Below are 16073 nucleotides of genomic sequence, written 5' to 3'. Positions count from 1 at the left end.
GACAATCCAATGAAGCTGTGCCCTTCCCCCGATCTACCACCCCCAAACAGCACATACCCCTGAGTTAAAACTTCAGTGAAGTTAAAAGAGAAGGTCTGGCAAAAATTGGAGGAGCACCTGCTCTCTGCCACACATACACACACAACAGAACCAAAACATTTTTGACAAGTGTGAGCTATACTTGGGACCCTGAACTAACCTTCCAAATGTAAAAGTTTCTGCTTGATTACTCTGTCTCCCAAATCTTAGGTAAATTCCTCTTATGACCAGACCTAACTGGAACCATGCAGAAAAGAGAATTCTGAGAAATGCAATTCTACTATCACTAAATTGGCACAGAATAAAATCACCACAATATCTAGAAGTTACTTCATATGAATTGATCCTAAAACAAACTTAAGCCTCTGAGATAACACATTCAATAATAAATCCTATCACAATACTGATCTAATTACTGTATTCATTTGCAATTTTTCCTCCAACTTTTCTAATACAAGAAACACTGCTACCAGCAGAGGTACCTATTTCACTCCTACTAAAAATAAATATAAATTTAATTCAATGCATTATCACTAACCAAGCAATTTTTTAAATGGAAATTCAATTAATACTTTCCTATTTCCATCCAATTGCCTTTCATCATCTCAGCTTTCCTCATACTAGCTTCTTTTTACTTCCCCTAACTAAAAATATTTGAACTCTGAACATGAGGTTCTTTTACTCCTTCCTGCAATGTGGCTTTTATTAATGAATGCCAAGTCCATCTGTCAGGTTGCATAAATCTGAACTTTAATTATGAATGTGAATTGAGTTCAAGTTCTTTCCCACAGAGTTTTTAGGCCTCATGTAAGTTGGGATATGAGTTATGTCATCTAATTCTACATCTTTGCAAACCCAGCTCTGCTCTGAGTACACTCTTGGAGTCCCTGCAGATGTCTCAGCTCTCATCAGAAAATTCCTCCAGGGAGAGAGTAACAAGTCAGCTTTGCCTGAAGCCTTTCTTGGCCCCCAGAGACACTTTTCTACACAATACTGACACTGGGCTCCAAGAGTAGTATATTTTCTCCCACTTGCCAGAAGTTTTAAGAGTACATCTGAGCACCAAACATATTAAATGGAATCTTCTGGAAAGTAGTGCTTTTCAACTATATTCCCCTCCTCCGAGAACTTCCCGTTTAGGATGACTTCACAGTAGTAGTGTCTACTATAAATTGACTAATTAATATATTATTATATTATGATAATGGTAAAAGGTTTCCAGGCACTGGAGTGAAAAACCCAAGTTGTGGCTTTGGCATCACACTCGTCTATGGCTCACTACAGACGGTATAACCTCACAGGATTATTGTAAAGTGTAAATGAGATAACAGATGTCTTCTCTGCACCCAAAATGACCCCCCAACAATCATCTTCCCACCTCTTTGGGATGAAAGCAGTTTACTTTTGTCACTATGTGGGTGACAGAGTACCTCCTAGCTGCTGTAGGGGCTGCCTCACAGTGCACAGAGCTCTGTTCCTTTCCATATAGGCCCTGCTGTAGATCTGCCTCACCAGGTCTCACTCTTATAGCGAGAAGGGCGCTCTTTCCACACTTAAGAAGAGGGTTTCAGGGAGCTGGGGTTGTGGCTCAGCAGTAGAGCACTTGCCTCACATGTGTGAGGCACTGGGTTCGATCCTCAGCACCACATAAAAATAAATAAACAAAATACAGGTATTGTGTCCATCTACAACAACAATTAAAAAAAACACAGAAAAGGGTTTTCTTTTTTCCTCCCTCATTCTCTTACAAGGCTCCCTTCTATCCCTCCCTGAAGTCCATCCAGTTTTATATTGCTCAGGATTAGCAGGGTATCATTAAAATATGAATTAAAAAATATTACATCTTAGATGGCATGTTTATTAAAATGCTTCTCTCCTTCCCTCCAGGTCAAATTTTATTCATCCAGATTGATGATTTGCTTCTCTTTTTTTCTAAATGTACTCTTAAAGTAAGATCAACTATTTGACTTTCTTTTCCCTACTTTTTTCCTTAAGTTACTTTGAGTATTGTTTATAATAAAAGGTAAACACATAACCAAACTCAGCTTAATGAAAATTAAAGCTAATGTCTGTTATATCTACATTCAAATTACAGAGAAATAAGTATGTGGAAGCTATCTCCATCACCTGCAGCAGTTGCTAGGCTTATAAAATATGTTGTACATGCAGGTACTACAGAAGCCCAGTAGATTTCAGTTTCCTTCCCTCTCCTCCTCCTTCCTGACTATCACTGAGCAGACAAAAGTAAGTTTGGGTTTATCAGGGCATCTGATCAAATTACACATAATCAAAAACAACAACCTTTATTTTTAAACATTAAACTTATTACAGGCTGATCAAGAATGATCAAATATGACTTATTTAAATGTACAATATTTAAATTGATACTTTTTAAGTTGCAATAGTATTTCAGGAAGATGTTGCCTGTTTCAAATACTGAATAAGATCTTCTCTCTCACTCTTCTTTTTAAGACCAGCAAAGACCATTTTAGTTCCAGGGATATATTTCTTTGGGTTCTCCATATATTCCATCAAAGTGTCTTCTCCCCAGACAACACCTATAAAATTGAAAATAAGTTTTTAAGTTTGTATAGTTACATTTGCAGGGCTTGTTTTCTAATGTGATACACATGTGAATAAAAGTTTATATTCTGACTGGACAGAAGACTTTTAACTAAGAATATGTACAGATTCTGACTTAGAAAAACATTACAAAATTAGACTCCACTCTTTGCCTTCTCTAAAGAAATCCATAGTCACAAGTTATTTAGGATTATCCAAAATAAATCAATGAGCTATCACCCCACACACATTGTGCCTAAGTAGTAACTCATCCTCCTATAATCTCACGTCCTTTTAGAGAAGACCTTAAAGATCATTTAATCTAGTCTTTTATTATGCAGATGAGTAAATGATGATCCAAAGAGAAGAAAGTATTTTCCCTTAAAATTACAAGCCTGCTTTGAGTGAAGAATTTATAACTATTAACTTATATTTTCATGTTCTTTCATCAGTCAATCAAACCAAGTTCCTTTTGTCCACATTCCCATCAAAATCTGACTCAGAAATCCAGAATCAAGATGACAAGGAAGGTTGCCTTTTTCCCTTCTAAAACCAATCAAAACATAGATAAAGAGAAACACTAATGCTAACTCTATTTTTGATAAAACTTTTCAGGAAACATCTATAACCCAAAACTTGATATAATTAGAAGAACACCAAGGATATGAAACATGGACCAAAGAAAGAAGACAATGTCACTAATGATCTAGGGTGAAGAAGAGAAGAGTTCTTCAAAGTAGGTGACACATCCTAAAGGGCAAAGTTATAACCCCATTTTGGTTCAGAAAGAATAGGGTGTATCAGTTGGACATAAAAGTTTCCTTAAATTCAGTTTGACATCATGGAGGACAGGGGAGCCAGAATTAAAGAAAACAGAGACATGCCATCTTTGAAAGAAGGATCCCAACGTGTTATAGGATAGGTTTTTAATTTTATAGGATAAAAGAGAAACTACAGGAGTTGCATAGTCCTCTGTCAGGTGAAAAAGGGGACCAAATAACACCATCACCAAAATATACCTACAAATACTCAAATATATATATATACACATCTTTAACATATAACTGTAGGGAAAGAAGAACTAACTGGTACACTCAGACCTTCACCCTTACTATACTTCTGCAGACAATTAGTCCAAGAAGATCTGTTCTAATCAAAAGGTGAATAATAATCAAAAAAGAAACAGCGTAAGAATGTTGAAAGTACATATACATAACATGTATGCACAAACACATACCACATATAAATACAAAGCAGATATGAATATTTAAAAAGTTAAAAGAAAAATACACATCAGAAATTATAGACATTAAGCAGATGAAAACCATAACTACTTTCCCACAGTTTCAAAGAAACCATTTTAATTTAATGTGTACTATTTACTAATTTAATTTAATTTATAAATTAAAGGCTCAATGCAGAACTACAAAATGCTCAAGCAAAAAAATGATAAAATAGAAAGACATAAAAGTGACAGCTAACTGAACAGGTGCTGCTGATGGCACAAATGGGCTTGAAAATATTGACAAAAAGAAAATGGAAATAATTAAGCATTTAAAATGATCACTTAGCTTTCAAATCAAAGGAAAAATGATACATATAGAAGACATTTAGACAAAGAAGATCGAAGATTCACACAAGGGATAGCCCAAGTATGATTTTTTTAAAAAAATGGATAAAATACAATTATTAAAACATATAGTTTAAAATTTACATATTTTATTTATTTTTAAAATTTATTTATTCTAATCCATTATATATGACAGCAGAATGCATTTCAATTCATAGTACACATATAGAACACAGTTTTTCATGTCTCTGATTGTACACAAAGTAGAGTCACCTCACTCGTGTCTTCATACATGTACTTGGGGTAATGATGTCCATCTCATTTCACCATCTTTCCTACCCCTCTGTCCCCTCCTATATCCTCCCTCCTACCTAAAGTTCCTCCATTCCTTCCATGCTCCCCCACCCATCCCCATTATGTATCAGCATCCTCATATCTGAGAAAACATTTGGCATTTTTTGGGGAGGAGATTGCCTTACTTCACTTAGCATCATATTCTCCAACTCCATCCATTTACCTTCAAATGCCATGATTTTATTCTCTTTTAATGCTGAGTAATATTCCATTGTATATATAAACCACAGTTTCTTTATCCATTCATTTACTGAAGGGCATCTAGGTTGGTTCCACCATTTAGCTATTGTGAATTGTGCTGCTCTAAACATTGATGTGGCTATGTCCCTGTAGTATGCTGTTTTTAAGTCCTTTGTGTATAAACCAAGGAGTGGGATAGCTGGGTCAAATGGTGATTCCATTCCAAGTTTTCCAAGGATTCTCCATAATGCTTTCCATATTAGTTGCACCAATTTGTAGTCCCACCATCAATGTATGAGTGTACTTTTTCCCCACATCCTCGCCAACACTTACTGTTGTTTGTATTCTTAATAGCTGCCATTCTGACTGGAGTGGAATAAAATCTTAGAGTAGTTTTGATTTACATTTCTCTAATTGCTAGAGATGTTGAACATTTTTTCATATATTTTCATTCAGTGTATATCATCTTCTGAGAAGTGTTTGTTCAGGTCCTTGGTCCATTTATTGATTGGGTTATTTTTTTTGTGTGTGTGTTAAGATTTTTGAGTTCTTTATATATCCTAGAGATGAGTGTTCTATCTGATGTGCTTGTGGTAAAAATTTTCTCCCAAAATGTAGGCTCTCTATTCACCTCACTAATTGTTTCTTTAGCTTTTTAGTTTGGATCCACCCCACTTATAGATTCTTGATTTTATTTCTTGCGCTATAGGAATCTTATTAAGGAAGTTGGGGCCTAATCCGACATGATGAAGATTTGGGCCTACTTTTTCTTCTATTAGGTGTAGGGTCTCTGGTTTAATTCCTAGGTCCTTGATCCACTCTGAGTTGAGTTTTGTGCATGGTTAGAAATAGGTGCTTAATTCCATTTTGTTGCATATAGATTTCCAGTTTTCTTAGCACCATTTGTTGAAGAGGCTATATATGTTTCTCCAATATATGTTTTTGGTGCCTTTGGCTAATATGAGGTAACTGAATTTATGTGGCTTTGTTTCTGTGTCCTCTATTCTGTACCAGTGGTCTACAAGTCTATTTTAGTGTCAATACCATGCTGTTTTTGTTACTATTGTTCTCTATTATAGTTTAAGGTCTGGTATAGTGATACCACCTGCTTTACTCTGCTTGCTAAGAATTTCTTTAGCTATTCTGGGTCTCTTATTTTTCTGGATAAATTTCATAACTGCTTTTTCTATTTCTATGAGGAATGTCATTGAGACTTTGATTGGAATTGCATTAAATCTGCTTTTGGTAGTATGGTCATTTTAACAATATTAATTCTGCCTACCAAGAACAAGATAATCTTTCCATCTTCTAAGGTCTTCTTTAATTTCTTTCTTTAGTGTTCTAGCATTCTGTAATTTTCATTGCAGAGGTCTTTCACCTCTTTTTTTAAATTGATTACCAAGGTTTTTTGTTTTATTTATATATTTTTTGAGGCTATTGTAAATGGGGAAGTTTTCCTAGTTTCTCTTTCAGAGGATTTGTCACTGATGTACAAAAATGCCTTTGATTTATGGATGCTGATTTTATATCCTGCTACTTTGCCAAATTCATTTTATAGTTCTAGAAGTTTTCTTGTGGAATTTTTGGGTCTTCTAGGTATAGAATCATATCATCAGCAAATAATAATTTGAGTCCTTTTCCTATCCATGTCCCTTTCATTTCTTTCATCTGATTGCTCTGGCTAGAGTTTCAAGAACTATGTTAAATAACAGATGAAAGAAATTAAAGGCATAAAAATAGGAAAAGAAGAACTTAAATTATCACTATTTGCAGATGACATGATTCTATACCTAGAAGACCCAAAAGGGTCTACAAAGAAACTACTAGAACTAATAAATGAATTCAGCAAAGTGGCAGGATATAAAATCAACACGCATAAATCAAAGGCATTTCTGTATATCAGTGACAAAACTTCTGAAACGGAAATGAGGAAAAACACTCCATTCACAATATCCTCAAAAAAAATAAAATACTTGGGAATCAACCTAACAAAAGAGGTGAAAGATTTATACAATGAAAACTACAGAACCCTAAAGAGAGAAGTAGAAGATCTTAGAAGATGGAAAAATATACCCTGTTCACGGATAGGCAGAACTAACATTATCAAAATGGCGATATTACCAAAAGTTCTCTATAGGTTTAATGCAATGCCAATCAAAATCCCAACGGCATTTCTTGTAGAAATAGATAAAGCAATCATGAAATTCATATGGAAAAATAAAAGACCCAGAATAGCAAAAGCAATTCTAAGCAGGAAGTGTGAATCGCTATACCAGGCGGTATAGCGATACCAGATTTCAAACTATATTACAGAGCAATAGTGACAAAAACAGCATGGTACTGATACCAAAACAGGCGGGTGGACCAATGGTATAGAATAGAGGACACAGAGACTAATCCACAAAGTTACAACTATCCTATATTTGATAAAGGGGCTAAAAGCATGCAATGGAGGAAGGATAGCATCTTCAACAAATGGTGTTGGGAAAACTGGAAATCCATATGCAACAAAATAAAGCTGAATCCCTTTCTCTCACCATGCACAAAAGTTAACTCAAAATGGATCAAGGAGCTTGATATCAAATCAGAGACTCTGCGTCTGATAGAAGAAAAAGTTGGCTCAGATCTACATATTGTGGGGTCGGGCTCCAAATTCCTTAATAGGACACCCATAGCACAAGAGTTAATAACAAGAATCAACAAATGGGACTTACTTAACTAAAAAGATTTTTTCTCAGCAAGAGAAACAATAAGAGAGGTAAATAGGGAGCCTACATCCTGGGAACAAATTTTTACTCCTTACACTTCAGATAGAGCCCTAATATCCAGAGAATACAAAGAACTCAAAAAATTAGACAATAAGATAACAAATAACCCAATCAACAAATGGGCCAAGGACCTGAACAGACACTTCTCAGAGGAGGATATACAATCAATCAACAAGTACATGAAAAAATGCTCACCATCTCTAGCAATCAGAGAAATGCAAATCAAAACCACCCTAAGATACCATCTCACTCCAGTAAGATTGGCAGCCATTATGAAGTCAAACAACAACAAGTGCTGGTGAGGATGTGGAGAAAAGGGTACTCTTGTACATTGCTGGTGGGACTGCAAATTGGTGCAGCCAATTTGGAAAGCAGTTTGGAGATTCCTGGGAAAGCTGGGAATGGAACCACCATTTGACCCTGCTATTGCCCTTCTTGGACTATTCCCTGAAGACCTTAAAAGAGCATGCTACAGGGATACTACCATATCGATGTTCATAGCAGCACAATTCACAATAGCTAGACTGTGGATCCAACCCAGATGACCTTCAATAGATGAATGGATAAAAAAAAATGTGGCATCTATACACAATGGAGTACTATGCAGCAATAAAAAATGACAAAATCATAGAATTTGCAGGGAAATGGATGGCACTAGAGCAGATTATGCTTAGTGAAGCTAGCCAATCCCTAAAAAACAAATACCAAATGTCTTCTTTGATATAATGAGAGCAACTATGAACAGAGCAGGGAGGAAGAGCAGGAAGAAAAGATTAACATTAAACAGAGACATGAGATGGGAGGGAAAGGGAGAGAAAAGGGAAATTGCATGGAAATGAAGGGAGACCCTCATTGCTATACAAAATTACATATAAGAGGTTGTGAGGGGAATGGGAAAATAAACAAGGAGAGAAATGAATTACAGTAGATGGGGTAGAGAGAGAAGATAGGAGGGGAGGGGAGGGGGGATAGTAGGGGATAGGAAAGGTAGCAGAATACAACAATTACTAATAGGGCATTATGTAAAATTGTGGATGTGTAACCGACGCGATTCTGCAATCTGCATTTGGGGTAAAATTGGGAGTTCATAACCCACTTCAATCTAATGTATGAAATATGATATGTCAAGAGCTTTGCAATGTTGTGAACAACCAATAAAAAAAATAAAATTTAAAAAAAAAAGAGAGAAGCAAAAAAAAAAAACAGTGTTGAAAGAGGGCAAACCTGTCTTGTTCCAGTTTTTAGAGGGAATGCTTTAAATTTTTCTCCATTTAGAATGATGTTGACCTGGGGCTTAGCATAGATAGCTTTTTCCATGTTGAGATATGTTCCTATTAGTTTTTTTAATGTTTTGAATATGAAGAGGTGCTGTGTTTTGTAGAATGTTTTTTTTTCTTCATCTATTGAGATGATCATATGATTCTTATCTTTAAGTCTATTGATGTGATGAATTACATTTATTGATTTCCATATGTTGAAACAACCTTGCATCCCTGGGATGAACCCCACTTGATCATGGTACACTATCTTTTTGATATGTTTTTGTATTCAATTTGCCAGATTTTATTGAGAATTTTTGCATCTATGTTCATTAGAGATATAGGTCTGAAGTTTTCTTTCTATGATGTGTCTTTGTCTGGTTTTGAAATCAGGGTGATATTGGCTCACAGAATGAATTTGAAAGTGTTCCTACTTTTTCTATTTCATGAAATAATTTGAGGAGTATTGGTATTAGTTCTTGTTTGAAGGTCTTGTAGAACTCAGCTGTGTATCCATCTGGTCCTGGGCTTTTTCTTGGTTGGTAAGCTTCTAATGTCATCTTCTATTTCATTGCTTAAAATTGATCTGTTTAACTTGTGTATTCCTGATTTCATTTGGGCAAATCATATGACTCTAGAAATTTGCCTATTCTTTCAATATATTCTATTTTATTGGAGTACAAATTTTCAAAATAATTTCTAAATATCTTCTGTATCATCATAATATTTCCTTTTTTAATCACAGACATTAGTAATTTGAGTTGTCTCTTTCCTTCTCTTCATTAGCATGGCTAAGGGTTATCAATTTTATTAATTTTTTCAAAGGACCAACTTTTTGTTTTGTCAATTTTTTTCAATTGGTTTTGTTTCAATTTCATTGATTTCAGCTCTGATTTTAATTACTTCCTGTCTTCTACTGCTTTTGGTGTTGATTTGTTCTTATTTTTCTAGGGCTTTGAGATATGGTATTAGGTCATTTATTTGTTGACTTTTTCTTCTTTTAAGGAGTGAACTCCATGCAATGAACTTTCCTCTTAGTACTGCCTTCATAGTATCACAGAGATTTCAATATGTTTTATCAGGGTTCTCGTTTACCTCTAAGAATTTTTTAAGCTCTTCTTGGATATCTTTTGCAACCCATTGTTCATCCAATAGCATATTATTTAGTCTCCAGGTGTTGGAGTAGCTTCTATTTTTTATTTTATCATTGATTTCCAGTTTTGTTCCATTATGATCTGATAGAATGCAGGGTAATATCTCTATTTTCTTTTATTTGCTAAGAATTGCTTTGTGGCATAATATATTGTCTATTTTAGGAAAAGATCCATGTGTTGCTGAGAAGAAACTGTATTCACTCACTGATGGATGAAATACTCTATATATATATATCAGTTAAGTCTAAGTTCTATAGTTTCTTTGTTTAGCTTGTTTGGAAGATCTATCCAGTGGTGAAAGAGGTGCATTAAAGTCACACAAAATTATTGTGTTGTGGTCTATTTGACTTTTGAACTTGATAAGAGTTTGTTTTATGAACGTAAATGCTCCATTGTTTGGGGCATCTATACTTATAATTGTTATGTCTTACTGATGTATGGTTCCCTTAAGCAGTATGAATTGTCTTTCTTTATCCCTTTTGATTAACTTTGGCTTGAGGTCTACTTTATTTGATATGAAGATGGAGACCCTTGCTTGTCTCCACAGTCCATATGAGAGGTATATTTATTCCCGACCTTTAACCTTCAGTCTATGGATGTCTTTTCCTATGAGATAAGTCTCTTGAAGGCAGCATACTGTTGTTTCTTCTTTAAAATCCAATCTGCCAATCTATGTCTTTTGATTGGTGGGTTTAGGCCAATGACATTCAGGGTTATTGTTGAGACCTGATTTGTATTCCCAGTCATATTTGTTTATTTTTGGTATTTAACTTGACTTGGTTTCTCCTTTGATTAGTAGTATTTCCTTTAGTGTAATACCTCCTTTTGCTGATTTTCATTGTTGTTTTTTGTTTCCTCCTCATGGAATATTTTGCTGAGGATGTTCTGTAGTGCAGGCTTTCTAGTTGTAAATTCTTTTAACTTTTGTTTATCATGGAAGGTTTTTATTTCATCATCAAATCTAAAGCATAATTTTGCTGAATATTAGATTCTTGGTTGGCATCCATTTTTTTTCAGGGGCTGGTACATGCTGTTCCAGGATCTTCTAGCTTTCAGGGTCTGGGTTGAAAAATATGAAGATATCCTAAATGGTTTCTCCCTAAATATAATCTGATTCTTTTCTCTTGTGGCTTTTAAAATTTTCTCCTTATTCTGTATGCTAGGCATTTTCATTATAATGTGCCTTGGTGTGAATCTATTGAGATTTTATATATTTGGTGTCCTAATAGCCTCTTATATTTGATTTTCCAATTCATTATTCATGTTTGGAAATTTTTCTGATATTATTTCATTAAATAGTCAAATTGGCAAAGACAGAAAGTAGAATGGTAATTGCCAGAGATTACTTAATGGGAAAAGAATTTCAGTTTGAGAAAATGAAAAAGTTCTGGAGATAAATGGTGGTAATGACAACAAAACAATATGAATATACTTAAAACACAAAGTCATACACTTAAAGATGATTAAAATGATAAATTTTATATTATGTATATTTTACCAAAAACTTTAAAACACACAATATAAGATTATTGTTATTATGAATTTTGTAAAACTGTACTCCACACAAATCATGAGACAAAGGGTCTTCTTTAAAATATAATAATTTCCACATCTTCCTAAAAAAAAGTGAAATTATTTACAAAAAAATTATATACAGATGATTCCATGAATGGTGTGACTCTACATCATATAAAACAAGAGAAATAAAAAGTTGTGCTCCATCTGTGTACAATGAATCAAAATTCATTCTGCTGTAATGTATAACTAATTAGAACAAAATTTTAAAAAGATTATACACAGAAAATAAAATAAGGTTGATAGTAGCCATAATTTATATTAACATGACTATTGACTTCCTGATTCTTCTTAGTCCTCATTTTATTTTAAATAATCTAATTTAAAATCCTAATTCAATTAACATAGCAAGCTGCTTATATTATCCTTATTTTATCAATGGAACTAATAAATAATAATATATTCTCAAATAAGTAAAAATAAAAATAAGTAAAAATAAAAATAATTACTTGAATAAAGTTAGAGATATTTTATTTCTAATTCTTAGATAATGTTAAAACCAAGCCTTTTCTATAGCTTTCAACCTTTGACAACAATCTATAATAAAAGATGCATTCGAAGTAAATTTTGATACAATTTCAAATCAATACTAATAAGTAATAAATGCCTTAAAATTTTGGTAGCTACAGGCATAAATATTAGTTTATAACTAGGTTACAAATTAGGAATTCAAAAGTTTGCTATTGTAACAGAATAATAATATTAAAATGATACTACAGCAAAATATTACTTTAAATATTTAAGAGCCATTATAATGGCAAGTAATAAATGTAAATTTAAAAATGATTATCCAGTAATCTATCAACTGAAAATCCTAGTTCAATAACTGCAATGCAATTCTAATGCTAATTGCTCAGAATCAGCATAGACTCTACAGTACCCAATAAGAATACCCTCACCATAGACACTAGTTGTAAATAATGGGCCACCCACAATTCTCACCAATTGACTACCAATCCAGGAATTCCCACCACCTCCCAAAGTTCAGTAATTTTCTAGACCAACTCACAGAACTCAGGAAAGCACTGTACATACATTTATAGTTTTATTATGAATGATACAAATTAGGACCAGCTAGATTAAGAAACTCATAGGGCAAAGATTGGGAAGGTCCAAATGTAGTTTCTGGGTCATATTCCTGTGGAATCAGGACTTATCACCCTCCCAGATGTGTTCACCAATTAGGAAACTCAATAGGAGCTTCCAGTTATAAGTGCCCAAAGTTTTTAATGAGATTTCATTACATTGGCATGATTGATCACTTATCAGCCACATGACTAAACTCAATCTCCAATCCTCAGTCTTTCCCCAGAGATTAGACTAATATAACCTAGCTCAATGCCCCAATTCTCCAATCACATAGTTGATCTTTCTAGCATAGTCACCTCCATTCTGAAATGATTTATGAATTCATCATATTATCTCAGCATATCTTGGGTCTTGGTCTCAGGGGCCAACAATGATAACAAAGACATTCCTAACACTTAGGAAATTCCAAGGTTTTACATATTCTTGGAAAGGAACTCAGGACCAAAACCAAATTATTTATTATACAATATTAGTTAACCAGAATTTTTGCACATCTGAATATAATAATATTGTGTTAATAATAACTATGTTGATATTTTAAAAGTACTAAAATATTCTTGGATCAACGAAGATTATGTGTTACTTTTAGCACAAATAATATAGCATGTTTGTTTTAATGTATGAGTGCCTGTGTGTGTGAGATATATATATCTATATATATGGAGAGAGAGAGAGAGAGAGAGAGAGAGAGAGAGAGAGAGAGAGAGAGATATCTGTCTCACATGTATATCCAGGAGTAACAAATTGCTTTTAAAAGATACTATAATCTTTCTAACAATTTCTAATCTCAGTTCTCAAATGCTTTCTCATTTACTTTCTACCCTCTTTCTACCAACAAAGAAATTGTTGAATATACTTTTCCAACTGCATAATATCCCCCCCCACTTTGCTAAGAATAATTATTATAGATAGAATCACTACTACCATTCTACCACTAAAATATGATTTGAGTTCTTTTAAATCTAGCTTACACTTTTTTCAAGATAAACATATTGCACAAAATAAAATACTTTGTACAGGCAAAAACCTATGCCATACAAAACTGCTAGTTCTTCTTATCATAAGGATAATCAGTTATCCAAATTCAGATCTTATGATATAAATCAATGTATCAGTATTATAAGCACAAGGGTCCATTTTCAATAATGCAAATAAAGCCCTTAATTATGGGCCAAATCATTTGCTTTTCTTTCTGTGACAAAATATCTCAGTTCTTCCACCACTGATGATTGTTACCTTTGTTTTTGTTTGCATCAGTATACAAAAATCCTGGTGCTTGCCCTGTTTTTCAGCCAAAGAGACCCCAGAGATTTGGACCTGTCTTGTGTTTTCCACCTTTTTCCACTGTGTGGCACTGAGCGCATTTCTGAGTAAAGATCTTCTTGCCTGCCTCAGCATCTCCCATTTTGTTTGGCAAGGAAACCTTAAACCACAGACCAAAGAAAATATCAGATTTGCAAAGCTGGAAACCCAAAGTTATTTCATCACTTTGGCTGCAGTGAATGCTAATGATATTAAACATAACATGTTATTTATAGCATGTTTGTTTTAATGTATGAGTGCTCAAAAGAGGATATAGCAAATAACTTACTAAAAACTTAATCATCTCATTTATTTTAAATTTCCAGTCATAGCTACTTCACAAATTGCTATTAGAATAAACCTAACTTTACTTCAGTATTCAAACAATTATACCAGTTTATACAAGTCCTCTGTATTTCTTTCCTTTTCACCTCTAAAAACATGAAAAATTATTTGAAGCATATAGGTCTAATTTTGCATTTCCTTAGTTAAGAAATAAGGATAGAATAAATTGGAGAAGTGCTTAAGTATGAAATTTATTATGCATTACTATATGTCTATAATAATAGAACTATAAAATTAAAAATCATACAGAAAAGAATGAGGCCACAGAAAGCTATATGTAAAATAGATTCCCATTTACTTTACACTCTTAATTGTAAATCAGTCCATCAGACTAGATCAAGCACTACTAGAAAGCAATCAGAAATAACATTATTGACTTCAGTCAGCACTAATACAATTTAATATTAATGTAGAAAATAAATGTTTTTAAAGTAGATAAGATCTTTGTATAGTAATAGATATATACAAGAGATTTTGTACAAAGACATTTTGATGAAGACTACCAAAAATTCTGTTAGATAACTGTCTCCTCCATCTAAAATGACATAAAAAAGAAAATATTTTCAATCTATCAAAATTATACTTTGAAATGGTAGTGAATGCTCTATATGGGTTTTGTTTTCATGCTCAGTGAAGAATAAATACACTAGAGGCAGGGACTGGGATGGATTTGAACATAACAAATTACTATTATCAAAATCATGAAAGTACCTAATTCTTTGAGAGTACAATCCTAAGCATGTATTTATCCATACCTCCCTATTAAGAAATAATGTTTGCATTAATCTGCCAATATTGAAGAATACAGTATTGCTTAAAGCTAACTATTATTCAGAGAAAGGCTAGTGTACAATAAACTACAAAATGAATATCTAATTTATTTCGATCTATGTGCAAGCTGATAAAAGTGTCAATAATGCACCTAAAGGAAAGACAGTTGATTTTTAGGTGGCAGCATCCAAAAACTAGAAATCAATGTTTTAGGTCTGATAGAAAGCAGGGTAAGAAAACTTATTTTATCTAAGAAAGAAGCTAACTTTAAGATTCCAAACATCACTCAGTATATTGCATTCAATTTCTACATGTAACAGTTTTATTAATTTTATCTTAATAGTTTCAGGATAAAGTGAGCCTTTGAACAGAAGCCATAAAAGGGAATTTTCAACCAGAAAAGCAAATGTATGACCTTTTAGTAAAATACATTCACTATAACCATAAAATCTATATCACATAAAAATAAAATATTACCTAGATATCACCTTTTATAAAGGTAGAAAGATCAGATTGATTGTTTATAACAACTAAAATGTTACTAATAATTCTGAAAACTTTACTCATAAGCTATAAATTTCACATGAAAGTCACTTATAAAAAACCTTCTATTATCACTATTCAAACTACCAGTATGAGTCACAATTAAAATTTTTATGGCTGCCACCTTTAATCACAGATTAATGCTGGTGCAAATGCCTATGACCCTTTTCCAAGTGCAATAAAATCAATACATTCATCAACAGTAAGATGGGTCAGAATATCAAAGGAAACCATTTTGTCCTATAGTTATGTGACACTCTACCAGTATTTAGCATTAAAGAAGAAATATCTCACTAAAATAGGCAAAGATGTGACCTCTAATATGAGCCTGATCGTTCATCCAACAATAAAGTATTCCAATACTAACTAGATGATAAAAGTAGCAAACATGGTATGTGCTTACTCTATTTCAGGTATATTCTAAGCCTTTTACATATTTTCAAGTCATTTAATCTTCACAAAAGACCTATGAGATAGTTGCTATTCATATCTCTACTTTCGCATGTGAGGAAGATGAGGCACACAAAGATTAAGGGGCATATTTAGGGTCACAAATTTGTAA

General features: G+C 33.3%; 1 pseudogene across 1 annotated transcript; it reads right to left on the bottom strand.

Moving 5' to 3' along the window:
• Positions 1 to 2448: 2448 nt before the first annotated feature.
• On the bottom strand, positions 2449 to 13955 carry LOC308640356 (cytochrome c, testis-specific-like; annotated as a pseudogene). The gene is made up of 2 exons: positions 13787 to 13955; positions 2449 to 2597 (listed from the first exon to the last, which is right to left on the bottom strand). The product of its transcript is annotated as a cytochrome c, testis-specific-like (transcript).
• Between the last annotated feature and the right edge of the window lie 2118 nt (positions 13956 to 16073).

The sequence above is a fragment of the Spermophilus citellus genome (assembly GCF_964194105.1).
Source record: "Spermophilus citellus genome assembly, contig: SCAFFOLD_113, whole genome shotgun sequence".
Classification (NCBI taxonomy): Eukaryota; Metazoa; Chordata; class Mammalia; order Rodentia; family Sciuridae; genus Spermophilus; species Spermophilus citellus.
Note: the sequence above shows the minus strand (reverse complement) of the source record. Positions and strands in the feature narration are given on the sequence as shown.